The 27,187-nt window shown below is 41.8% G+C and overlaps 1 pseudogene; it reads right to left on the bottom strand.

Annotated features, from left to right (window-relative positions):
- Window positions 1–4,714: 4,714 nt before the first annotated feature.
- Window positions 4,715–26,677, bottom strand: LOC107544518 (keratin, type I cytoskeletal 18 pseudogene; annotated as a pseudogene).
- Between the last annotated feature and the right edge of the window lie 510 nt (window positions 26,678–27,187).

Raw genomic sequence — 27,187 nt, 5'->3', positions numbered from 1 at the left:
TGTGTTAATTCGATATTAAGTAGGCAATTGGACTTAGGAATGGGAAGAGGGATCGAGCCTAGAGATAGGGCCTGGTGAGTGCTCTGTGTATGTAAATGAAAAGTGATGCCATGGCGGAGAGCCTGGTAGTGCCTAAGAGTATGGAGAGTATTCTCAATTATTGAGAATAGAAGAGAAACACACTCTCACATGATTCTCTTTTACTCCCCATGCTCTCTTAAGCAATGCTGTTCTCTTCCATGGCATTATTTTCCATTAAACACCAAGGGCTCACAGGCCCTCCACTAAGGGGACGCAGATGATCCCTGCGATCAGAGTCTTAGGGAAGTGTCTGCACTTATTTTTCAACAATGAGGAGTCATCACCAGGAGACTGGCAGGTAGTAGCTACCAGATGTAGTTGAGATACTCAATCTTGAAATGGCATGCGTAAGTCTTGTCTGACCTCCAAGTATTTGGGAGAACTGCAGAGAACGGATCCTACAGGGAAAACTAGGTTTCATACATGGTGTGAGGTTGAAGTGATAGAGGGTTTGAAAGAGTTTGTTCTCATTGAAGAGGAGCTTCAATTTGCAGAGTAGAAAGTCCTTGGAAGAAAGGGGTGAGGTTTAGGAGAAAGTATAAAGGAAGTATGTAGAAGAGAGGAGGTAAATGAATGGCAAACGGTTACATCTTTTGCACTGAAAAAAGATTTGAGACATGAGGTTTGAGACCTGATGAAGTAAAATTCAACCCACAGAGAAATATTTTCTAGAAATATATATATATTTATATATATACATATTTAATATAATATAAATATATATACATATTATAATATAATACATAATATAATATAATACACATAATATAATATAAATATATATATACATATTTAATTTTATGGTTTAGTGAAAAAATTATAAGTATCTAAGCAGAAGGAAATCAACAACTTAAATGGGAACTAAATGCAGTTTGTCACCAGGCAGTGACTACAAATATCAGACAACAGTGGGGTGACACAGATTTGGGGGAGAGAATTTTATACCCAGCTGTTGTTTATGAGAAAGTGTGCTAAAAATTCTCTGAAATGCAAGGATGCAGAAAATACAGCAACCAAAATGCACTTTTTGTAAATGTACTCAGATAATTGTAGTACAATAAGAAATGAATCAATGTTAGGAACAGGGCTTCTACACCAACATGGCAGACTAAGCACATATGCACTGCTGCATTTCCCCCTCAGATCCCAGGGAAATGACGAAAGGAATATGAGAATGAGATTAAATCCTTAGCAGTCCTGGAAAACAGAGAAAGTCTTATTAGCAGAAAGTTTAAGGAATTTTGTAAAATTATAAAGTAGTCTGGTTTTACAGGAAAAATAGCCCCCCCCAAATCACAACAAAAAGAGAAACCTGGAATGGGTCACTGAAGAAGTGAGTACCAGTCTTCCCCACTGAGCCCTGGAAAAACTCCAAGATCATCATCAACGAGAGCTGGAAATATTTGTTGAATGATGTTGAATGAATGAGCAGCCTGTGTGGCAATTAGCAGCATAATTAATTGAAGGGTTGCCAACCCAGCTGGACTTGCCCTCAGCTCTGGTACACAGGGGGCTGGCTGTGCCATTTTCTCTTAGATATAACAGATGAGATGAACACTCCTCTTTATAGTGGGGGCTCTGTCTCCCAGAAAAGGGAAAATAATAGGAAAATAGTCCTGTAGATCAATGAAATGCCCTAATGCCCTGCTCCCAGAGAAATATCTTGCTTAGCTTACTCTGGTTTATTGAGATGAGTCCTTAACATGCTTATGTGCTCTCTGCTAGCCCAACACGAAAAGAGGTCCTCTTGCAGGAACATCCCCACCCATCCACCCAAAGAAGACTGGAACATGCCCCCATTAGGCCTGAAGCCTGAGGTTGGATGGCACTGTCCACAGTTGCTGAGGAAAGCCAGCGGAGTGACCAACAACGGTCATTCTAGTCCTTCAATCATAATTACAAATGGACAAGCACAGATTGAGGAAACGCAAACCATTAAAAAGAGGCATCTAGGAGAGCAGGTGGGACAGATAGACAGATGGTCCCTGAGAGATTAACAAAAGCAGCAGAGGATAGCTTACCATTTCAACTGGAATCATCAAAAATCTTTGAAAGAAGAATAGATAAATGATAGATAGATATAGATAATAGATAGATAGATAGATAGATAGATAGATAGATAGATAGATAGATAGATAGATAGATAGATAGGTGATAGATAGATAGATAGATGATAGATGATAGACAGAGACAGATAGATAGATAGATAGATAGATAGATAGATAGATAGATAGATAGATAGATAGATAGATGATAGATAGATAGATGATAGATGATAGACAGATAGATAGATGATAGATAGATAGATAGATAGATAGATAGATAGATAGATAGATAGATAGATGATAGATAGATAGATAGATAGATGATAGATAGATGATAGATAGATGAGAGATGATAGACAGAGATAGATGATAGATAGACAGATAGATAGATAGATAGATAGATAGATAGATAGATAGATAGATAGATAGATAGATAGATAGATAGATGATAGATAGATGGATGATAGGCTTCTTTGATAGACTCTCTTTGACAATAAATCAAATAATGAATAAGGAAGTTTGAGAAAATATAAAAATTAAAGAAATTTTTTGAAGGAAAAAGAAACTGAGAAGGGCTGACTACTACAATAAACTAGGCTAAAAATGAATAGTGGAGCCAGCCGGGTGGCACTCAGCCGTTGAGCATCGACCTGGGATCTAGGAGATTGCGGTTTGATTCCCGGTCAGGGCACAGGCCTGGGTTGTGGGCTCGACCGACCCCCAGTTGGGGACGTGCAGGAGGCAGCCGATCAATGATTCTCTCCCATCATTGATGTTTCTCTCTTGCTCTCCCTCTTCCTTCCTCTCTGCAAAGTCAATAAAGATCTGTATAAAAAAAAAAAAAAGAATAGTGGAGGCATCTCCTAAAATGTAATAATAGCAAATATATGAAAAAACATTACTGTTACTCTGTAATTAACCATTTCCCACCTCTAGAAACATGTAAATTTTTTGGAATTCAGCAATTTCATTACTGGTATCAAATGTATCATGATATGTTGCCATGGTTTATCTTCTTTAGAACAGGTACGTTTTCTTTTACGGTATTGTGATTTTTGTCTCTGTTCAACTGCTCCCTGTTCTCCTGGGAGCTCTACTTGATGCTTTTGAATTACTCAATGCATTTGCTTATCTCTTAACTTTTCCAGGGAAACAGTACTATTTCATTTTTATTTTAAAATATGTAAATGTTTTGTGTTTAGAAGACAAAATTTAAGGTTTTTATTATTTTTTTGTTTAATCTGAATTTTTGAAAATAAAATAAAACAAAACTTTAAATATAAAAATATGATTTACAAGAATACATGTTTAGTTCAGTTTGTTATATTTGTTGTTCTTTACTCTTTTCTGTTTTTAGGGAGTTTCAGGTGTTTTATTATAGATACATAGGCACAATATTTAAAGAGCTTGATATTAAAATAGATTTGCCAGATTTGTTATGCAAATTATCACTCACTTCTAGTCAATTTCCCCTCCCCAGAGAATCTCGATCTACTCTTTTAGCTGATTGCTGTGGCGTTTTCTTGCATGCCTCTAAATAATGTGTTGGTTTTACTGTTTCTTGAATTTCTAGCTTTGTGTATTATCTGTTGACTTTTCCTTAAATAAAATGAGCATTTAACTTGTTTTTTTTCCCACCTCATTAGCTTCCTCCAAAGAAGCACACCCTTCTCTCCTTTACAATCTTTCAATGTAATTATACTGCAATTTTAGCTTCATTAACTATTTTATTGCTTGAATTGTCATAATCATGTGAATGCTACTGAGAGCAGAACCTAGTAAACTGATAATGTTTCCTTTCCTGCACAATTTTTTATATTTAAATGAAACCAATAATTATCATTTGTTTGCTTGTGTTTTTTTTTTAATATATTTATCACTAGTTTAACTCAAACTCTCCAGCAAGTATGTGAATCTCTTCTCAATAAATGCATTCTCATTAGGCATGTCACCACCTTCATCTCTGTGGAGAAAGCACTCCGTTGCTGCTGCAGAATGGAATGGTTTTTCTCTGCAAGAGTCACCTTAGCTCCTCTTATAGTCTTTGCAATCCTGGGGATTTTTCATTACTCTATTGTTGGGCACCTTGTTTCTTGGATCTCATGTCTTCTTTCTGGGTTTACTCCCTTGTTTTGGTGAAGCATGCTCTCCAACTTTCATTGGAGGGATGCCTGAGAGGGAAATGTTTCGATACATCCAGTTTCTGAAACTATTTCTATTTTTGCCCGACATTTTACTGATAGTTTAGCCAGATACATATTTTAAGAAGGAAAATGGGACTAGGAAAATATTGCTTGCTTTCTGTCTAATTTTTAGTATTTGCTACGAAGAAATCTCAAGCCACTGGGGTTCCTGATCATTTCTATAAAACTTACTTTTCGTGTGTATATTTTTCTCTTTGGGAGACATAAGGTTTCCTCTTTGTTCCGAGTCTTCTGAAGCTGCACAGTGAAGACCCTTGACATGTGTCTCTTTTCATTTACTCACCTGGCCACTCAGATGATAGGTCCCTTGAGTCTATTTTTTTTAACCTCTGAATTTTTTATTAGCCTTCTGCCCCCAAGAGGTGCCCCACTTCTGCTGCCTCCTTAACGCCTCAGAACTTTGGTGTCACTGACCTCAGACAACCCTTTGCTGTCCACAATCCTGCAGCTGGTGGTCTTTTGGATGGATTGCATGGAGTGACTGTTGTTCAGGGTGTCACCAATATCGAAGTCTTCCTCTTCTTCCAGCAGGTGATGGTAGGTGAAGATCTCAGCCTCCAGCTTGACCTTGATGTTGAGAAGGGCCTTGGACTCCTGGGCCTGGCACTGCCCCTCTCCTGGGTCTGGGCCACCTTGACTCCAGGGCAGCAGGATCCCCCCGAGCTGCTCCATCTGCCTGGCATACTGCATCTCCACCCCTCTCAAGCTGTTCTCCAAGTTGTCCTCCAGATTTCTCCAGGTTGACCTCCAAGGACTGGAGCTCCATGAATCTCAGTTCCGTGAGTGTCCTCTCAGCAACTCCTATCTCAGTGGTCTGGGAGGTGACCACTGAGGTGCTCTCCTCAGTCTTCTGGGACCAGTGCTAGTCTAGCTCCTCTGGGTGCTTCTGAGCCAGCTCATCTTACCGTGCCCAATGTCTGCCATGATCTTGCTGAGGTCCTGCATCCAACGCCACGGTCAACCCGGTGTTGGCAACCTGGTTTAGTAGACCATGTACTTCATCCACGTGGCTCTCCTTCATGGAGAGCAGCTCCTCCTTGAGAGCTTCGGCCTCCGTTCCACTGCAGCCCAGTGATGCTGGTGTTATCAGAGCCTTTTGGGGCCCGCTGATATCGCTCCCCACAGGCTGGCACACAGGCGGGCCCCTCTCATACTTGACTCTGAAGTCAGCAGCAGCAGCGAGGCAGGTGTTGCCTGTCAGCAGAGCGATGAGGGCATTGTCCACAGAGCTTGCAAAGAGCTGAGTCCTCAGGCCCTCAGTGGTCTTGAAATAATGCCCCAGTCTCCGGCCTGGGTTCCTTCTTCTCCAGGTGAGCCTGGATTTTGCTCTCCAGCCTCCGATGACCAGCTTCCACGCTCCTGCCCTCTCCAGGTGGGAGGCCAGGCAGCCATCCAGGCCCTGCACGGTCTCCTGGCTCTGGGTGCCCCTGTGCCGCCCAGGCCCGCAGCCAGGCCCCCGGCCGCAGCCACCCGCATGCTGGTGGAATGGGACACGGAGCTGCGGGAGCCCGAATGCCTGCACCCTCGTGGATGCTGCCCAGCGGCCGCCTCAGCCCCGGTTGAGCCACGGCCCGGAGCCCGGGGCCCCGCAGGTCGCGGCGACGCTGCAGCCGGTGCTGGAGCTCGTGCCGCTCGGGAGGAAGGAGAGGAGCCGAGACTCGGCGGCAAGCGGCGGCCGGGCCTTTGAATCCTGCAACTCGTGTCCTTTCTTCTGCCAGACGTCCTCGAGTTATTTTGTCGATAATTTCCTCTCCTCTGTTTCATCTTTCTTTCTTGACTTTTCATTATGTTATTAGTGGACTCTGACTGTTTTTCTCGATTTCTTCTTATTTTTTAATTCCTATCACTTTGTCTCTTTAGTATGTTTTCTAGGAGACTATCTCGGCTTTATCTTTCAATTTTTTTCTATTAATTTTTAATTTCTTAGAAAGTTTTGGAATATTCATTTTATTGTATTTTTTAAAGGATTGCAATATGTTCTCTTATCTACCTGAGGATTTTATGATAGTTTTTGAAGATTTATTTTTTCCCGCACTGCCTGTTTCTCTGAGTTACTTTGGTCCATCTGTCTATTTGTTTTGGTCTCTGTTATTTATCCTAGGCTTGCTTTATGTCTGGCAATCTTTCCTCTGCTCACAATTGAGTGGGAAGCCTACAAGTTCATTGAAAGCTCTGAGTTGACTGGCCTGTTTTATTGAAAAACTCCAACTTTTTCTCTTGAACTAGCCAAGCTCTTTAGCAAGACTCTCCAAAGTTTTGAGCCCCAGGTCACCAGTTCTGGGAGAAAAGTGAGAAAGGATTTGGGCATCTCAGAATTTTCTGGGTAGGTGCTTAAGTAGCACATCTCTCTGCAGTGGAAAAGTTTTATTTCTATCCCATTTCCCAGAGACTCTCTGGTTTACCGTCTCTGGAACATAACCCTCCAGTCATCCTCGGAGAAGCGAAGGGCATTTGCCCAGTCACACTGAGTAGAAACTAATTTTTTAAATGCTTTCAACCAAACCGTCTTATTTTAGGCTCCTTGCCTTCCTTTACCTCTACTCCCAGGATGGATGGTATCCAGACTCACCGAGGCTTTTGAGGATTCTGTGGCATAATCTCAGTTTCTCTACTGCTGGCTTAGATTCAGCCTTCTTAAGTAACAAGTCCTTCCTTATTTATTCATCTGCTTTTCAGATTCAAAAATTTTGTTCCTATTGTCCCCTCTGCTATATGCTTGTGGGTGTACGTCTTATAAAATTTCCCTTTATTTTCATTTAAATGGGGTTTAAAGAGGGAAGGAAAGTACATACCTGTACTTAATCTTCCATCTTTATCTGGAAGTTGATTTCTTAGTGTATTTGCTAATTGAAATCATTATGGCACATTGAGCATCTGTATTAATCAATTTAGGCTAATACTGTGCTACAGCAACAGCAACCCCCAGCCTTGAGTGGTAACACAACAGAGTTTCATTCTCACTTTTGTTAAATGCCTGCTATGGACAGCTGGTGGCTTCGCTCCACAGTCCCTGGGAGTTGATGGGGGCACAGCCGTCTTGCAGTTGACGACCTGAAACACACAACGTTGTTGGTTCCCACATAGGGACGGACAAAGCTGAAGGATCTCATGTTGGCAAATGAATACTTCGTCCTGACAGTGGTATGTTCACATTTCTTTGGACAGAATGTTTCATGACCCTAATTTACTGAAAAAAAAAAAAAAAATCAGAAAAGTATAATCTGCACAGGTGTTTGAGAGGAAGAGGTATTAAGAGAGTGCGAGAAGTCTCCACCCCGGCACCTACCACACACCGGAGGGAGCTGGCCTGAGAGCACGCTCGCCAGACTGCTGTAAAAAGCAGATCCAGCTCGGTTAAGGGGCTTAAAGGAAATGTAGTCTATTTGTCTCGACTACACCAGGTAAGCATTCAGGGCTCGCAGGCGGCCATGCACCTGTGAATTCTCACACCAAGGACTAGCTGCGGGAGGCCTTAACACTAAGTCCCCAACCTTGCTCCCTGTGCCTAACCACCTTCTTCCGTGGGGATGCACATGAGGTTTGAAAGTACATGAGCAGGTATTTATGCAGGAAGGTGAAAGCTTCTAGCGAGGGACAAGTCAGAACATTGTGGAAGCCTAGTCATGGAGAAGACAAGGAATGTTTCCTGCAGGGATTCTGTGAAAAACAAAACTAAGCTAAACCAAAACCCCACGACCTGTGAAGCTTCTGTGATGTAATTACATTAGTGGGAACTTTGACTCAATGTAGTGAAAGCTTGAGGGCGTGAGGGTTTTGGGCTTTGGGCATGTTGCTCTCAGAGAATGTGATCAGTGCTTCCATTTCTGCCAGCGTAACTTGCTTAAACATGAAATAAACATCACGTGATTTCAAATAATAAACGCCAAATGGGAATTTTTCTTACTTTTGTCTCTAAATTTATTTTCTTTTAACATGCATCAGCTTAGATACAATAATTAAGTTTCTAAATATAGGGAGCTAAAAGATAAAATCTTGAAATCCTGGAATACAGAAATTTCAGGGAAAATCACAGAGTTAAGATATTTCTGCACTGTCAGCCAGCTCCCCCTGCTCCCATGGTGCTCCTTAGTGTCTCTTGATAATCTATAACATTTACTCAGTTCAAATCCCCCATCAGTTATGAGAAGCCCCACAAGATGGGGAAACTAACCTCATTAAATATAATCTCAGATTACAAGTGCTTTAAACTCAAGTTCAGAAATCTTACACGAAAGTTTTAATTTTAGAGCAGGAGGAGGAATATTAAATGGATGGTTATAACCAGTATTGGGAGGTAATTATCAGTTGCTTAATGGTTGGACGGCTAGAGATATTTGGCACAATGTGGAGGGGAAACCCTTCTGGGTCAGCGGGAGCTCTAGATGAGAAAGGGAGGCAGGGGAGGCTGTAGGGGTGAAAGAGCCACTGCCACGGCCTCCAGCCGAGCCCAGCCCGTGCAGGCCGGCCAGCGAGGCCAAGTGCTCTGTCTGTGCCTGACGGAAGTTCAGAGGGATCACTCATTTGCCACAAAAAGGAGAGGACAGGGGAGGAAAAGAACATGCTTCTTGAGATTTAACCCCGTGAAGATGCTCAAGTCTTTTTGGAGGGTGGTCCCAGCAGGATCCATTGTTGAGAGGGATTGAGAGGTAGGGGGCCGAGCTGTGGTTCAGAGCAGAGCACCGCAGGAGGGACTTCCGAGGGCTGTACTCACATAAACACAGCGGCCTCTTATCTGCAGTTTTGCTGTCTATGGCTTCAGTTACCCGCAGCCAACCTCAGTCCAAAAATAGTAGGTAGGAGATTTAAGAAATACACGATTCATAAGGTTTCCATCGCAGGGGTCTGAGCCACGCGATGAAACCTCGAAGCCCCACTCCATCCAGCCCAGGGTGGGAGTCACACCTTTGCTCAGCATCTGTGTATGTTCCTGGACCTTTAGTCACCTAGGAGCCATCTGGGTAATCAGATCGACTGTCACCTTATCACAGCGCTCGTGTTCAAGTCTCCCTTATTGTTCTTAATAAGGGCCCCAGAGAGTAAGAGTAACGATGCTGGCCATTTGGATCTGCCAGAGAGAAGCCGCAAAGTGCTTCCTAAATTAGGTGAAAAAGTGAAAGAAAGTCGTCCGCTTAATAAGAAAAGAAAAAATCTATATGCTGATCTACAGTAAGATCTACAGTAAGAACACATCTTCTATCCATGAAATTGCCTAATTTATAAATTAAACTTTATCATAGGTATGTATGTATAGGGTTTGGTACTATCCTGGGTTCCTGGCATCCACTGGGGTCTTGAAATGTATCCCTCTTGGATATGAGGGAGCTACTGTAATGTGTAGATGTTTTTTGTTTGTTTTACCATGGAACCAATTAATATCACATGATCCAAAATGACAGCATTTTGGAAACTTTAAAGCACTACTCAAGAGTGAGATGGAGGTGATTTTTTTCTGTCTGTCCATCCTAAATGAATATTTCTTTCTTATTCTAGTTGGAAAGGTACTGACACAGCCAGTTCTAGGATTTTAGCAAAGCAGGGTGATTGCACAGGGATCAGCCCTCTGAAAAGCCATGGCTTTACTAACTGATGGAAAATGACTCAGAAAAGTCATCCTGAAATGTGGGTGAAACCTTAATATTATCACAAGCTTGTTGGATGCTCCTGGCCAGGCCCTTTTGTTCTCTGGGAGTGGAGCACCAACCTCACACAAGGTTACTCTGGGACCACGATAAAATGGCACAAAACAAGGCCACTTCATAATGTTGTCTTAATACGGTTAAGAACAAAGTCACCGTAACACCCTCAAAACACCCAATCATAGAATTGCCTTGCTCTCTAACAGCATGTAAGCTAGAGGGGCCCCAGCTTTTTAAAATTTTTTTTATTTTTTAAACATATCTTTATTGATTTCAGAGAGAGGAGAGGAGGGAGAGATAGAAACATCAATGATGAGAGAATCATTGATCGGCTGCAGCCCGCAACCCGGCCATGTGCCCTGCCCGGGAATCGAACCTCGATCTCCTGGATCCTAGGTCGATGCTCAGCCGCTGAGCCACGCCCGGCCGGGCAGCCCCTGCTTTTTAAGACCATTCCCCGTGCCACTCAACCAAAGCTCAGCTCAGATCATGGGTTCCTTCTAACACCCTCTTACTGAGACCCCTTGCCCCCATTTTCTGCAGTTTGTGTCCCTTCTTGTGTAATTAATAGTAAAACCACTTCTTTAACCCCAGACGTGTTTGTGTTGGGCTTGGCTGTATGAATTGACAAAGTCACTGTTAACCCACCGCCCCACCGCAGCTAAGCCAGAGTCCTTAAGCCCCCCGTCATCCTCACCTCCCCGACGCCTGTGGCGCTCAGGGGCACACGGTGTGAGGTAGGGGTTCCTGCGGGCAGCCGCTCACCCACGCTCCAGGGGTCAGATTGAAGCCTTCCTGCTAGGCAGAGGGTCAGGCGCCTCGCGTCCCCGGGCAGAGCGCAGGCTCCTTCGGCCCCTTAGAAGGGCTCGCGTGGGGCACTCGAGATCGAGAATCCCCTCCACTTCGAAGGCATGTGCTTCCCCGCCTAGGGCCACAGTGAGGGATCTGCACTGACCTGGCTAGTGGAATAATGGGAGGTGCGTGTATCCAGGCCCTTTGTACATGCACACATGTGTGTCCTTGGCATGGTCAGACTTCCAGGGATGGCGGGGCAGAGACAGCAAGCACATGCGTGAGTGAGGCAGGCCTGGTCCAGCACAGCACAAGGCAACGGGACGTTTGGCAAATTGGCGAGAGCATGTCCTCTCCAAAGAGGGGACAGCCTCATTGCTGCTCATTGCTGCCATAGGCAATGGGGTCCCAGTGTGGCCACATCTTCTGATTTTTCAAGCAAAGTGGAAATGCAGATTTTAAAATGTGAATATCCCAATTTCCTGGTGCTGGCATTAAATTCAAATGTCTAAAATGCCAGGAGTTGTTTTTTTTAAATTCTAATTTTTCAATTTCAGTTTATTTTCAATATTATTTTGTATTGGTTTCAGGTGCACAGCATAGTGGTTAGACAATCATATATTTTCCAAAGTGGTCCCCCCGATATCTCCAGCATCCACCAGGCACCCTGCATCGTTATTCCAACAATCTTCCCCAGGCTGTGCTTGACAAGCCAGTTTGTAGCTACCAAACCGGGAGTATTTTTAAAACGAAGCAGCAAAGCAAATTGAGCCTGTTTCTATCCGGCTGTGTTTCTGCTGTATCACTTTCTTCTTTGTCGTTTTCTTTTTAAAATATGTGTTTATTGATTTCAAAGAGAGGATGGAAGAGAATCATGATTGGCGGAGCTGCAGCCTCCCAGGGCGCAGGGAGACACGCAACCCACTGAGCCACACCGGCCGGGAGTGGGGTACACTGACCCCGTCGCCTCTTTCCCAGGGTGAGGGTGAAGCATCTAAGAACACATGGGTGGTTATTCCTACCAAGTCTACTTTTTTTTTCCCCTACAGAGGTAAGTTATTCTTTGTTGGTTTTCCTAAGAAAAGAAAATGTTAAATATTTGCTTTTCCTTATAAATATATACAATTCTTAATGATAATTATTTCCATCAGCCTAATCTCCACCAGCAATTCTATAGTAACAGACCAGGAGCGCTGAGCACAGAGCAGTCACCACCGCTGAGGTTGGAGATTGTAGCTTCCATTTATGGTCAACGATTAAAAGCAAAGGACTATGTCTTGTTTTAAAAATATTAAAAATATAAACACTATATTCTTTGTTCCATTAGGCCCTTTAATAAAGTTATTTGTTTCACAAGAATAAATCCTATAAAGTTATTTATAAATTAAATACAGGGAAACTATAAAAAGATAAGATAATGATTTATGAGCATCTCTTATACAGTAAAACTCAACAAAAAGAGTTTTGTTTTTTTCTGTCCCATCACCATGTTTATCTTTCAAGGTCCTGAAGTCTGATGATTCCGCGAGGTCTTGCTTATTTGGTTGACAAAGGACATAATCCTCTTTTCATATTTCTTTTAAGAGTTTCTTTTTTCCTTTGGAAATAGTTATTTAAAAATTGGCAAAACTTCATTGCTCCCAAGGATTGAAGAAAAACAATATGGCCTTAAATATCAACCCATTGTATTATATGTTTAAACTGAGTAAGGCTGCTTAGAATATAAAAACACATAATCTAGCCCTGCCGGGCGTGGCCCAGCTGTTGAGCATTGACTTGGGACCGAGGAGATGGCGATTCGATTCCTGGTCGGGGCACATGCCCGGGTTGCGGGCCCTTCAGTCCAGCTGTGGTGTTTCTGCTTGTTAAATGTGCACTTTAGCCTTAGAATGGCCAGTGGTCTTGCTTGGAGGTGGCTTCTCGGAGCTCTGTACTCAGAATATGATGTTGGGAGAAGAACTGGTTTCTTTAGAGGACCCCATCTTTCTAAACCACCTAATTTTTTCATACTCTTACGATTTTTCTCTTTTTACTCATCCTACTAACGGGGGGTTTATATTTATCTTGCATTTAGAATTTAGAAGGATTTGTTCAACAAACTTGCCTAGTTTGTTGAAGTTCAGACAGATTCAGAGATCTGCTAGCTTTACTTTTCCCCATTAGAATTCATCTGTGTGTGGGGAGACCAGGCAGAGCTACAGCGGGACTAGCTGGGGGCTATCACCTTAGTGACAAGCAGTCTCTTTCCTCTGCCTGTTGTGGCAACGTGAAGTGACCTGGGACAGTGCTCAGGGTTGCTAACTGGCAGGGCTTTCAGGGATTCCTCAATACCCCTCGACCATAAAGGGTATGCAAGGTCTCCAGTGCCCTCAAAATGCCCCAGATCACCAGGTGCCTCTTCTGATGCCTTTAGGCCCAGCCTGCACCTCGTATCTCCACATTGGTCTAAAAGAAGTTTTGCTTGAGCTTGTGAAAGCTTTATATTCCTTGAGCTCTGAGAATCAGGTTCTATTTGGGTATAGAACTCTCATTAGAAAGCTTTGTTTATGATTATTTATCTTTGTTTATAATTGAATACCAAATGTGCTATTTGAAAAAACTCGGACAGGAGGAAATAGAAACAGTATCAAATGTACTGAGATAAGTAGAAAGAATCTAACAATGTAGAAAAGTTAATTATTAGAATGAGATCATGTTGCTAAGAGAGTGAACTGTTTTCTAATCCATGGGAAATAAACACTTTGCTGAGAGCGCTGTGGGAGCTAATTTGGGTCATGGATCTGGGCAGTCACGGAAAAGCACCCTGCCATTTGGAGCTCATCTGAGATCTGGTTCAAGTCCTGCATCCTCGGTGAAGACAATCAGCTTGCATGGCCTGTGGACAGTATTTCCACTCTCATGATTCCTAGGCAGAGGGCACCAGTGAAAAATACTTTTTTTAAAAAATTAAAATGGTTTGACACACTGATCCATTGTGCTGATGCTCAAATGGACTCCTTTTCAAAGTGCTTTAAAACTATCGACCCCCAATGAGTTGAGGATTTTAAGATATAACCTCTTCTTTTTTCTGGAGCACTTAGGCCAGCTATGAAGTTCCTATCAGGAGGAAGACATAAGCCATGGAAATCCGTTCTGGTACTTCACACCCTAACAAGCCAACCCCAGGGCGAAGATGTTTGACTCTGAATCAAACCAGGTGTCCTTGAGCCCAGAGGAGAGTTGCTGTCCTAGAATCAGAAGCCAAAATAATATCATATAAATGAGAAGAAAAATTTCTTCCAGTCAAACAGTGCTAGTGTAACTTTAGGCAAAGCTGAATATTGAGTGTTAACATGTTCATTCGATGTTAAGAGTGATATCGGTCCCCTGTTGCTATCCTAGTCTAAGGCACCATTATTTCACTAGAGGCTAGCAACAGCCTCCTAACTGATCTTCCTTCTTCCACTCTTTCCCTCTTACAATCCATTCAGCAAAGTAAGCTTGTTAAATAAGTCAGATCCTGTTTCTTTCTTGTCTCAAGCATCCCAGGGTACTTAGAGTACACTGTTTGTATCATTTTACCCCAACCTACCTCACCCACTTCATTCCATTCCATTCTCTTTCACTTCAGTCATGGTAGAGGGTTCAAGATCCAATAGCCAGTCCTTCCCCGTGGGAAGAATATAGCCACGTGCCTAGAAGGACTAGGTCCCCCCCATCTGATTAGCGTAATATCAGTATGGTGGGTCTACGTGCTGGTCTATGGGATGCCAAGGCAGTCAAGGCCCCTGAAGTTGTATTACGCAGAGGGAGAGAATGAACGTAGTCCTGCGCAAGGAGTGAACCGGTGCTGCGGGCTTTCTCACATAAAGCAGGTTTCGATTCTTGTTTACTGAGGGATGTTGGAAAGAGCACATTCACAGACTTGACAGCCACATAGGGAAGGCCAGAAGCGGGGTGCAGCTCTGCTCCGCTCCGGTCTCTCGTCTGGCGCGTCCACTGAAACTGGAGCTGGCGCTAGGCCTACAGCAGCCCACTCGCATTCACGCCACTCGTGTGGCGCTTGCGAGGACCAGGCAGTTTAATTAGAAGGAGATGGGATGAGACCACCAGCCCCACCTTTTTCTATGGCATTGATATTAGTAGTAATCTATTCAATTCTTCCAAGAATGCAGTATTCCTCTAATTTACAGTCTTGCCTGGGGTACTGGGGTGTGGGAAAGTTCTGTGTCCTTTACTAGTTTCCTTATTATAATGACTTATATTATATAACGCAGAGAACCAGTGTAAGGATTCTGCTACTTGCTAAAAGTCTCCATCCCACTTAGAAAACCACGTGGACGTGTTGCAGGATCCCACTTACACCATGTGTGCTGGGATACACTTCAGCTGGAAGACCATGCTGGCACTTAGGTTCTCCAAACTCAGTGTCAGCTAAGACGCCTTGTCCAACTGTCCTTTTCAAGCCTGCGCATCGCCCTTTCCTCAGCTTACTGGTGCCCTGTGAGTGGCTGGAGTTTATTCAGGGAAAGTATCAGGGATGTTCACTGAATGTGCCGCGGTGATGTTGAGGCTCCTTCTGCGGGAGCTGGTGTCCGCTTTAATGGGTGATTCTAATGGTTTCTGATCTGACTTGAATATGGAAACAGGATAAGGGATTGCAATTCCATTGCAGCTGATGTCAAACTGCTTTCCAGGAGCTCTCATTTATTTCCCTTTTCCTTTTACTGTTTAAGTAACCCCCTGGTTGGCAGTCTATGGATCTCGTCCCTCAGGACATAATGATCTGTTGGCAACTGACAATGATAGGCATTCTTATTGCCACCCTTGCCCCATTGCCATTGCAGTAATAGTGCCTACCTTTCCTCTCATGGCTAAGCACCGTTACCTGTTGCTGCCATTACAGAAATTATCACCCCCACTGACACAAGAGGGACAAATCTGTCCCTTTCACCCTCCAAGGACAGACCCCCTCTCATTGCCTGGAGATGGAAGTTTCCTCTGAACACCCCTGGAGGATATTGTCAGTTGGTGGATTTTCTGACTTCATAGCATGAATTTGTCCTAACATTCCCACTTCCCTGCACCTTCTGATAGCTTCCTTAATGCCATATTAAGGCAGTTTTAACATCTCTACGTCTTACGTAGTAGGTCATTTTTTTCAATTCGCTAGTGCCATGCACAAGTTAATTTACTTAGGAAAATAATTCTATTTAAAAAGCTGACTATCAATGGAATATGTCTAAAGGACTTAATTCCTAAGTTTAAAATGTTCTTATCATGAGTAGCAATAGGGCACATACTTTATAGCACACATTGCAGTGAAAGTGTATGAGGCTTTAGAGAATCAACAACACCGTGACTAGTCATGGCACCCAGGTCCAGGTGAGTCAGTAAAACCTGTAAGTAAGTGGGACTCTTCCTCCCTCCCTTCTTTCCTTCTCTTCCCTCTTCTTTCTTTCTGAGCATTTCTGAGGCCTTGAGGCTTTTTGCCAGAACTAGTCATATACTTACAAAGACAGTCATCTTTTAAATAATATTTTACTACCTCTTTATAAATTCACAATGGGCTATGTTAAGACAGTCTATTAAAAAACACATGGGCTCTTTTATACAATCTAAACGAGTGGAGTCATAATCCATGGTGTGCTCTGGAGAACAGCTCTAAGATTTCACCCCTGCTCAAGAAAAACGCTTCCACCTCCCACCCCATGAGCCTTATGAACTGCTCAGGTCTCCACCAGACTGTTCACTGAACCAATCTCTCAAGGTTTTTCTGATCCTAGAATCTTCTCTCCATTTCTGATGACCAGGTTGACTTTTACCACCTTATCTTAACTCTTAAAACACAGGAAATCTGCTGATCACAGTTTTTTGCCAGGGGTAAAAGGGCTGAAATACATTTTACCTTCTGAGGATAGAATCTTAACTTAAAAACTACCCAGTGCCCATGTGACAAAGTATTGCACTAAGAAGTTCTCCTTTTTGTTAGTGAAAGAACCTGTAAATTATAATCACTAAGAAGCTTTGTGGCCACCCCATGACAATCTCTAGGGACTCTACTTACTGTCTTAGATATGAAGTAAAAATTGGATCTAATGTCTAAGGGGAGAAATAGGTGAAAGAAAAGAAGCCAAGAGGTTCTACATATCAATATGTAGAACAACTAATCATAACATGGTGTAAAATAGAATAGAAATTAAATTAAGAAAAAAATTATAAAAATTTTTTTATACAAATTTAGGTTTCTGAGGAGATATAAGGAAAACACCAAAATGGGGAAGTAGGACTTAAATGTATTTTCTTTTCTTTCAGAAAAAAAATATAATATCAGAAACATAACTTTCTGCTTTAAAATGACAGTTTTTAATTGCAAAATTTACTTGCCAATAAATACTATTTATTTGTTTGTTTATTTACTTATTTTTCAAATATGGCCGTGTACCTTACATTTTTTTAAACTTCTAGCTCCTAAGGAAAAAAAAAAGATGAAAACTTTTCCATCAAATTTAGGATTTTTTTTCTATTATTTTTTCAAATATTATTATGTCCCCCTCTCTCTCCTTCTGGAACCCCCATTATAAGTATGTTGATTTGCTCAATGAGGCCTCACATGTCTCTGAGGATCTTCTTTTCTCTTCTTTCTTCTTTTTAAATTTCTGTTCCTTAGACTGGATGATCTCAATTGACCTATCTTAAAGTTTGCTGCTACATTCTTCTGATTATTCGAATCTGTTGATCCTATTGTAGGCACAATATGTTTCTCAAAGATGTGCATGTCCTATCCCAGAATCTGTGAATATATTGCTACATTGCAAAGAGAAATTAAGATTGCAGGCAGAATTAAGAATGCTAATAAGATGAACTTAAAATAAGAAAATTATTTTGGTTGGCTTGATATAAGTAAAAGAGTCCTTAAATGGAAAAAAAAAAAAAAAAGAAAAAAGAACAGAGCAAGATAGATAAAATCATGAAAGAGATTTAATCTGCAACTGTTGGCTTTGAAGATGGATTGGGGCTATGGGTGAAGAAATCTGAATAGCCTCCAGAATCTGGAAAAGGTTAGAAAATAAATTCTGACTTCGAGCCCTCAAAAAGGAACTCAACCCTGCCAATACCTTGATTTTAGCCTACTGAGACCCATTTCAGACTCTGACTTCAAGAACTATAAGAAACTTTTTTTTTCATTGTTATTAAAGTTGTGGTAATTTAGAAAATTAATATAGAGCTCCTCTATTAATTTTTTATTTCAGTTATTGAAGTTTTCAACTCCTGAATTTAATTATTTTTAAAAAGAAATTTCTATATATTTATTAATATATTCTATTTGTGAGATATTTTTCTCATTCTTTCCATTAGTTACTTAGATATGGTCTCTTTTAATTATTTAACATACCTTAACTAGCTTATTAGAGTCTTTGTCTAGTAAGTCTGACATCTGTGCTTCCTCAGGACAGTTTCTATTGACTGCTTTTTTCCTGAGTATGGGCCATACTATATTATTTCTTTTCATACCCCTAATTTTTTTGTTGAAAATTAAGCATTTTAAGTAATATAATGTAGTAACATTAGAAATAAGATTCTCCTCAACCCATGTACTGCTGTGACTGTTTTGTTGCTGTTGTTGCTATTGTTTGTTTGTTTAGTGGCTTTTCTAAAATAATTCTGTATAATTTGTATTCTTTATTATGTGTGGCCTCTGAAGTCTTACTTGATGAAGTTAGCAGTCAGCTAACGATTGAACAGATTTTCTCAAATGCCTGTAACCAATAAATCTCCTTGGGTTTGCCTTTGGATACTTTGTATGGTGGGAGTAGTTTAGAACTCTTTCTTAGCCTTAACGGCTTGCTTGTACAGAGCCTCAAGGTTGCCATAGGTGAGAATTTAGGCCCTTCTCAGTTCTTTCCTGAGAATGCTCACAGCCCTGGGGATGTACACAGCTTTACATATGCATTTGGTCTTTCTGACTTCCAGCAATGCATTAGAGCTTTTTAAAATCCCCTCTGGACATTTTATTCTCTATATTTTCCTTTTAAGCTTTTGGGCTCACCTATTATGTGTCTCAACTGGTATTACTACCTTATGTAGTCACAATGTTGAACAATTTTCTATGATTGTTTTCAACAAGTTCTTCTGGGCAAAAAAAGCTGTTTATACTGGGAGAGCTCTGAGTAAGTTCAAATAAAGATAGTCTTTTAAGTCGGGTCTTCCAGGAAAATACCAGACAGGGGACAGGGTTGAATAGCTTCCTACCCTAATTGGCCCTTTATAGTGGCTGACAGGCTATTGGTTTTCTCTGCGATTGTAATCTGCTGGTTTTCAGGGCTACTGCAAAGCTGGAGAGAGGGGTGGGAATATGAATATCTGAAACTCTACAAAGCTTGCTGTTCTTACCAAGATTCAGCCATTTTTTTAAATGAATACTCTCTGGGTTGCTGAAAACTTTGGTTAATTTTCAAAGATGTGAAAAAGTTAATTCTGGAAACTTTGCAAGTGTTCTCATTTCTTTTATGAAAGAGAATTTTCAAGGGTCTTGACTCTGCCATTTTCATTGACATCACTTTAAATTAGTTTTAGGGTTTGAAAATGTTAAGATCATTAATTGTAAAATCTTAAAACTATGTCTAATGTGAAAATTAATCATAGCTCCAAAGGTATTTAAATATAAATAACAGCAACAAAAGCTTTCTAAGAAACTTAAGAAGGGTTATTTTTACAGTAATAAATGGAAATTCCTCATGGTTAAGATGAACAATCCCAGTTCTTCTCTTCCTGAGGCTTATAAGTTTTTTGTGATACTTATATATAGCTAAGTGTTTTTGTTTAATTGAATTTATTTTTATACCTAGCAAATCTACATGGTAGTCTTTACCCCAGAGAAATACACTTATCTTAAATAGCTGAATTCAAGGATTTACAAAGAAAAAGTTGGTAATAAGTTGAATTTCTATCAATATGAGGACTAGTTAAATTATTTATGAATATGTGCAATGACATATTATGTAGCTGTTAAAAATCTTGTTGGAACTTTATGTGCTGATGTGGAAAAATATTCATAATATAAAGTAAAAAAGTAAATAATTGTACCTATATATGTTTTGATTCTAATTATGTTTAAAAACCAGTAAGATAAAAACAACTATTTCTATATGCACATATATGTTTGTAATTATCTGTAAAAACATATGAAAATGTACACATTACATGAATGTTATTGGTTACTTTTGGTGATAACTGTGGAACTGAAGCTAGGTTTGGAATGGGTAGGAGAAGGAGGGTGCAGGAAGGGATGAATTGTTCAAGAATATTAACTTTGCTTTGTTTGAGATTTTGAAAATTTATTATAGGTACAATTAAATTAATAGAAATTAAATACAGTGTAGGTATAACTAAAAAGTTTATGTATGAACATATGCAATTCTTGTCACATATCACAGCAAAAACTAAATAGTAATTACCTTTCAGCTCTGTGAGATTAAGCATAAACTTAATTTTCTTATGTGTACTTTTAGTTTTTCCCACATTTTTGTATAATAAATATGTATTACTTTGGAATAAGAAAAATTTAAAAATCTACACAGGTAAATATTGACAATAAAGACTAAACAAGGAATCTCTAAATATCATTTTAATACTTTAACAATATTACTAGTTAGACAAAAATCATAATTTTGATTTAAAATTAAACAGCAGTGTCTCTTACATCTTGTGCAAAATGTATACTACTTGGAGAAGTATGGCTCCAGAAACTAAAACCTATTATCATGAATAAAATAATGGGCAAAAAGTTCTTTATTCCTTTGTCTTTGAATGAAACTGCTGTATATTATGAGAGAATTTTTTTAGTTTCCCAGAAGGTTCTCCTTGAGAATTATACCTCTAAATAACTGTAGCACATATTAAAATCCAACCATGGGCCTGGAAAATAATATATACTTTAATTAAATATATGTGGTTAAACCTCATAAGATGCGCTTCAGAAGTTTATTCAACTTTCCATCATAAGTCCCTGAGCCCTTTGAAGTTATAGATTGAAATGTATTTTATATTCAGATGACAGATGTAACCCAAGAAGTGCCTCTGAATTTTTATAAATTTCCAAGTTCATTGCCCTTCTCCCCAAAGCAATCTCTTATAGGTTTGTATTTTGGTCTTGCTTTCAAGATGCTGATATTCTGCATACAAAAATCACCCTAATCACAGGACTGGCATCAAAGAGTTTCCAAAGATGTCTTGAGATGGAATGAAGCCATCTAATTACAAAGTCTGTTCTCTAATCCGTCTTGATGTGTCCTGGTCGTTACTCCCATCGCAGCCCGGCTGAAAGAAAATGACAACCCCACCTCTCCTGGACCCCGGAAAGCCCCCAGCGGACTGAAACGCTTTGGTGTCCCAACTCTACTTGTCACCTCCCTTCATCCCCCGACAAACTAGTGTGAACTAACGTCAACTCCCTTCCTGGGGTTGCAGAAAAGAAAATGTGACCCGAATGAATAATGTATTGCAAATGTCAAAATAAATTTCAGCTAAAAATGATATTTTTCAAGGAGATCTAATGAGAAAACTGTTCAAAAGACAGAGTTAGAGTTTCCTGGTTCCACATTTAATTAACTCAATCTGACTTTTATTATGCTTTGTATTATGTGTTTCCCTGTTCAGTAAACAGCAGAAAATTAAACTAGGGCAACTGCCAACTAGCAGTAAATTTAATTGAAAAATAATGAATTGCCATGGGGTGCCAGAGGGTTTTGTGCAGATAAACTTATTTTTACTGGAAAGTTTCCACTTGCATTTGTCACAACTTGATATATAAAAGGAACAAAAGAAATATGGTACTTGATGGCAGATGAGTCAGAGTGGAAGGGCCTTGGAGAATAACTCAGGGGCTGGCGTTTCGGGCTTTCGGCTGCTGAGCCGCGCATCCTGCGGAGGAGCAGCGGCTCCCAGGCACCCTCGCCCTGCCCCTGCGGCCGCAGGCCCCCCGCAGCTGTGCCCTGTCAGCTTTCGGTCGGGAAGCTCCTGTGGAAGAGGCAGGGTGACCCTGCAAATAAGGAGTGAACGTGATTTAGGGGGAGGGAGGCTGCAGACAAGAAAGGATACCCCCAAGTAATTCTAGGCTGTGTGACTAGGAACCACTTAAGTCATTCAAAGTTGATATGAATCAAAGGTACTTCTGAACACTTGGCTGTTCATTTTCTCTCCTGATGCCCTTTCCTGATGAGCAGCTGCTCTTCAGTGGCTCACGGTTTGAGCTTATGTCCAGGCAGGAGAAGGTCTGAATTAATCAGGGGGAAAGGAGGTCTTTCTGGTGATGTGGAAACCGCCACACCCGAGTCTCTCCCACAGTGTGGAGGGAGGTGTCTGTGTCTGATCGCAGACTCTATCTTCCAGGTTCCAGTACCGGGAATGCAGCACAGCTCCCACTCTGTCCCTGGGTCCCCAAGCAGGAGTGGGACTACTGGGCCCTACCCCTGTGTGACCTTTCCCTCTCTCCGTCTTGCTGCTGAAGAAGATGTCACTCAGTTACTCCCCCAGATTTCCAGCGACAATTCCCACGACAGACTATGGTCCTGTGGACTTCTCCCAGAGGCTGTTTAGCATAAGAGAATCCACTGTTTGGTGTTAGATATTTGCTTGGACTCTATAGCCACATTGTACTGGTTAAATAGACTTTGAAGAGTCATTTATTCATTCAGTAAATATTTTCTAAGCACCAACTGTGTGCCTGACACTGTTCTAGGTACTGGGTTTAAAAAAAAAAAAAGTAAAAATATTCCTGACTTATGAAACTTACATCCTCTTGGGGGAAAGATAGACAAAGAAAGTGAATGCTCCTAAAATGATGCTTCCCAAGGAGAGCTGCATGGAGATCCAGAATCAGCAGCTGGTTATCACAACACCCCTCCTCCCCCAGAAGATGTACCTGAGAAAAGACTTGAGGGAAAGGAGAGTGTAAACTGGAGGACATCTGGGGAAGGATTTTCCTGCAGAAGACACAGCTGGTGGCACCCTGGCCAGGCTCTGGGCAGGAGCATGCCTGGGTGTCCTCGGAAAAGCACAGAGGCCCACGCCGCAGAAATCGGGTGAAGGGGGCAGACACAAGGCTGAGAGGTAACGGTGTCCAAATGGTGCAAGGCCTTCGCAGCCACTGTACGATTCTTGACTCCAAGCAAGGTGACAAACTACACAGGGGCCTTGGGCAGAAGCGACAAGGCCTTACTCTGACTTCGGTGTGGGAGCGACACAGGCACACAGCTAGGCTGCTGCAGGCACGCAGGGGACACGCGGCTGGGATCAGGAGAGGTCAAGAGCTTCCATAATAGGCTGAGGGGTTTAGCCAATGTCTTAATCTATGCAACAAGCAGATAAAACTTCTACTTGGTCATCTTTTTTTTTTTTTTTAATATACCTTTATTGATTTCAGAGAGAGGAAAGGAGAGGGAGAGAGTTAGAAACATCAATGATGAGAGAGTCATTGATCGGCTGCCTCCTGCACGCCCCCGACTGGGGATCGAACCTGCAACCCAGGCATGTGCCCTGACCGGGAATCAAACCCCGATCGCCTGGATCCTAGGTCGAGACGCTCAGCCGCTGAGCCACGCCCGGTTGGGTGTCTACTTGGTCAGCTTAAGAATCGAAATAATGTATGTAAATGTGTATTATCATATAATAGGGGATCAATAAGTGTTCATTCTTTCCTGCTCCAAAATTTCTCACCTAAAAGGTGACGCATAATGCCTGGCTGGGCGTGGCTCAGCAGGTGAGCATCAACCTAGGATCCAGATCCCAGTTCAATTCCCGCACATGCCCGGGTTGCGGGCTCGATCCCCAGTCGGGGGAGTGCAGGAAGCAGCCGATCAATGACTCTCATCATTGATGTTTCTCTCTCTCTCTTCCTCTCCCTTCCTCTCTCTGAAATCAATAAAGATATATTTAAAAAAACACACAAAAGTGATGCATGACACCATGAAAACCACTGGCTTCTGTAGGCTTCATAATTATAAATTCAATTCAAAAAGAGTTGGAGGCTATAACTAATATACAATTTTTAAAAAATCCACAAGGAACAATACTGACAGCCATAGAGAGTTAATGGACATATTTATGTATATAAATCCTAATTTCCAAACGCACTGGGGTTGATAAGCAGGCTCATGATAGTGTTACCCTAGGAAGTCAGAGAAAGAAGCAGCACCGGAGAGAGTAGTTGAGAGGATTTGTCCCGTGTCTTCTCTCTTTCTCTTTGGTTTTTCAAGGGACAAAGAGAATATCAACAGTTAAGTTTGGATGGTATTAACAAGGTTGCTTTTCATATTAACCTTTGCTTTTTAGAATGATACTTAAAAACATGCTACTTTTAGTCTTAATTTAAAAATTAGAACAAAATAGAGACTGTGGTAAGGAGAAAAAAGAGTGAAGGAAAGGGGTGGGGGGGAGGGACAGTTGAAAGGAAAATCAGTAAGATCAACTATACTGTACTTGAAGCAGATCTGACTTCAGTTTAAAATATGGCCTTTTAAATATTCAGCAACAGCTAGATGTTAATGGAACATTATCTACATAATTAGTAACAGTTTCTGCTGAACTGGAATAGCACTTTATAGATTATAAAACTCTTTTCTATTGCAACGCATCTAGTTCTCAAAGCCACTGTAAACCATAGCATGGCCGTTAAGGCATTTCCAGGTCACAAGGGAGGGGATCGGCATCCAAAGTTGCTAAGTGACTTTCCCAGTTCTCGTGGAAAGGATGCTACAGAGGTGGGCTTGGAACCCATGGCTCAGGGGCTGGGGATTCAAATAACTGCTCCTTTCTTAATCTTCCATAAACACATAACTATGAATTTGCAATTTAATAGTAATTTTTCTCTTTTTATTTCACAAGAAACATATGGGTTCTGTTTCCACTCTAAAAATCCAGGCAATGAGGGAAAGCGAAGCACTCCCGCGATGCATTCTCACCTCTCCCCCAGCCCTCGGACCTAGTTCAGGACCACTTACCTCAGAAGCAACTGCTTTTACTATTTTGGTGTGATCCTTGGGGCCCCGTCCTTACATAATTTACACATATATTTGTACTTATAGAAATAAAATTTTATTTTTAACATAACTAGGATGAAATTTTATTTTATTCTGTCATAAATTTCCCAGTTGTCTTTCAAAATGGGTAAACTAATGAAATACTATATAGGAATTAATTGCTTCACATCCACAATATTGTCTATTAATGGCCCTTTTTATTTTACCAATCTAAGAGGGAAAACTTCAATGCTATTTTTAGTTGTATTTCTTTAATTACAAAAGAAATGGAGCATCTTTAAATACAGGCATTAGCAGTTTGCATTCTCTTCTGTGTCCTTTGTAAATTTGTTTAAAAAAAAAAAATCTTTATTGATTTCAGAGAGAGGAAGAGAGGAGAGAGATAGAAACATCAGTGATGAGAGAGCCGTCACTGATCGGCTGCCCCCTGCGTGCCCCCTACTGGAGGTCGATCCCGAAACCCGGGCATGTGCCCTGACTGGGAATTGAACCCTGATCTCCTGGATCCTAGGTCAATGCTCAACCGCTGAGCCACACCCGGCTGGCCTGTTGCTTTGCCTTTTGCATGGGTTGCTTCCTTCTTGATATCAAGTTTCCCATATTTCTCTAGTTATTAATTCTTAATGTTTAAATGTGTTTTAAGTATTTTCACTCTTTCTTTGCTCGTTAACATTCTTTATGATACCTTTCTTAAAGGTATACAGGTTGAAACATCAAGTTGGAGAGCATGGTAGACTGAATGCCCCCCTCACAAATGTTCATGTTTTAATCCCTAGATCCTGTGACTATGTTATAGGACAAGAGGGGATTAAGGCTGCAGATAGAATTAAGGCTGCTAATTAGCTCATTTTAAGAGGAGGAAATTATCCTGGATTATCTGAGTGGGCCTGGCATACTGTCAAAAGTCTCTAGAAGAGAAAGACCGAGGTAGGAGTGTCTGAGTCAGAGACGTTTGAAGATGCTGTGCGTTGGCTTTGAGGATGGAAGGGGCCACCAGTCAAGGGATGCAAGCAGCCCATGGAAGTGAGGAAAGCAAGGGAATGACTCTCCCCTGCAGCCCACAGGATTAGCACAGCCCTGACTGCACCTGATTTTAGGCCAGCGACACCTATTTCAGACTTCTGACATTTAGAATTATAAAATAATTTGTTTGTTCTGTTTTAAGCCAATAAACTTGTGGTAATTTATTAGAGCAATAGGGAACTAACACAGAAAACTAAAAGTACAGTATACAATTTATATCACAACATAATTTATTTTAAACTACTCTAGGCTGTTTTTTTTTTTTAATTTTAAAAAAATATATATATCTTATTTGATTTCAGAGAGAGGAAGGAAGAGGGAGAGAGAGAGATAGAAACATCAATAATGAGAGAGTCATTGATCGGTTGCCTCCTGCACGCCCCCGACTGGGGATGGAGCCCACAACCCGGGCATGTGCCCTGACCGGGAATCGAACTGTGATCTCCTGGACCCTAGTCTGACGCTCAACCGCTGAGCCACGCCCGGCTGGGCTAGGCTCTTTCTGATGGCTAAGTCCTTTGAAAAGTATCCTTGCAATGGTCTTCTAATTGTGGGTGGCACTTAATGGACTGTCTTTGTTTCTCATCTCCTTAGATCCTATGGCTTTGGCCACTGTAGAGACCTCCCTTAGTTTGAGGAACCTACGCTCTCAGTTCTCCTTCTGTCCCCTCCTGCCTCTTTCAACTACACTTTCTAGCATTACCCCATAGCCTTTTTTTTTTTGCTGCATCTAAAGCATCGGTGTCCCACACATGTTGTTCTCTCTCCCTCTCTTCTGGGTCTGTAAGGAGCCCCTGGTCACTCACCCGCTCCCATAGGTCCCCCACGCTGCTCGTGACTTTCAAGCGCTTGTCCGTTTCAGTTTCGGGGCTAATCATACTGTTTGGCTGCCCGCCCCCCCGGTTCGTGTTTAAAGTTGCTTCATGTTACCTAAAGCCCTTGTTTTTTCCAGGAAGGCGAGCTGGTGTCGCCTCCTGGCGCTTCCCCGGCTCCCGCGATGTACACAGACTTAGAGGGAGATGCGCCGGGCCGCACCCTCTCCAGCCGTCGCGGGAACCACCACGGCGAGCCTGTGGTGCTTGGGTGAGACTGTAGGCCCAGGAGAGCCAATTCCCAGGCCGAAGCCTGGAAAGAAGCGGCCCATAACCATCACCGCCGTCTTCTTCAGTACGGGGCCCGTTACCCCTGGACGCACTCGGCCCTCCTGCCGCCTGGGGAGAGCCCTGGAGGAGACTGGGTCGCCCTGAGAGACAGACGCTCATGCCCTTCGCCCCTTCGGATATGGCTCGAGTCATTCTGCCATCCTGCTGCCCAGAGAGTTGGCCCGGGAGGTGCCAGAATCAGAGGATAACTTGTCATTGACATCACACTGATTACAAACCAAAAAG

The sequence above is a fragment of the Miniopterus natalensis genome, chromosome 17, assembly GCF_054644295.1.
Source record: "Miniopterus natalensis isolate mMinNat1 chromosome 17, mMinNat1.hap1, whole genome shotgun sequence".
NCBI classification, from domain to species: Eukaryota; Metazoa; Chordata; class Mammalia; order Chiroptera; family Miniopteridae; genus Miniopterus; species Miniopterus natalensis.
This window is presented reverse-complemented; position numbering and strand designations above follow the sequence as displayed.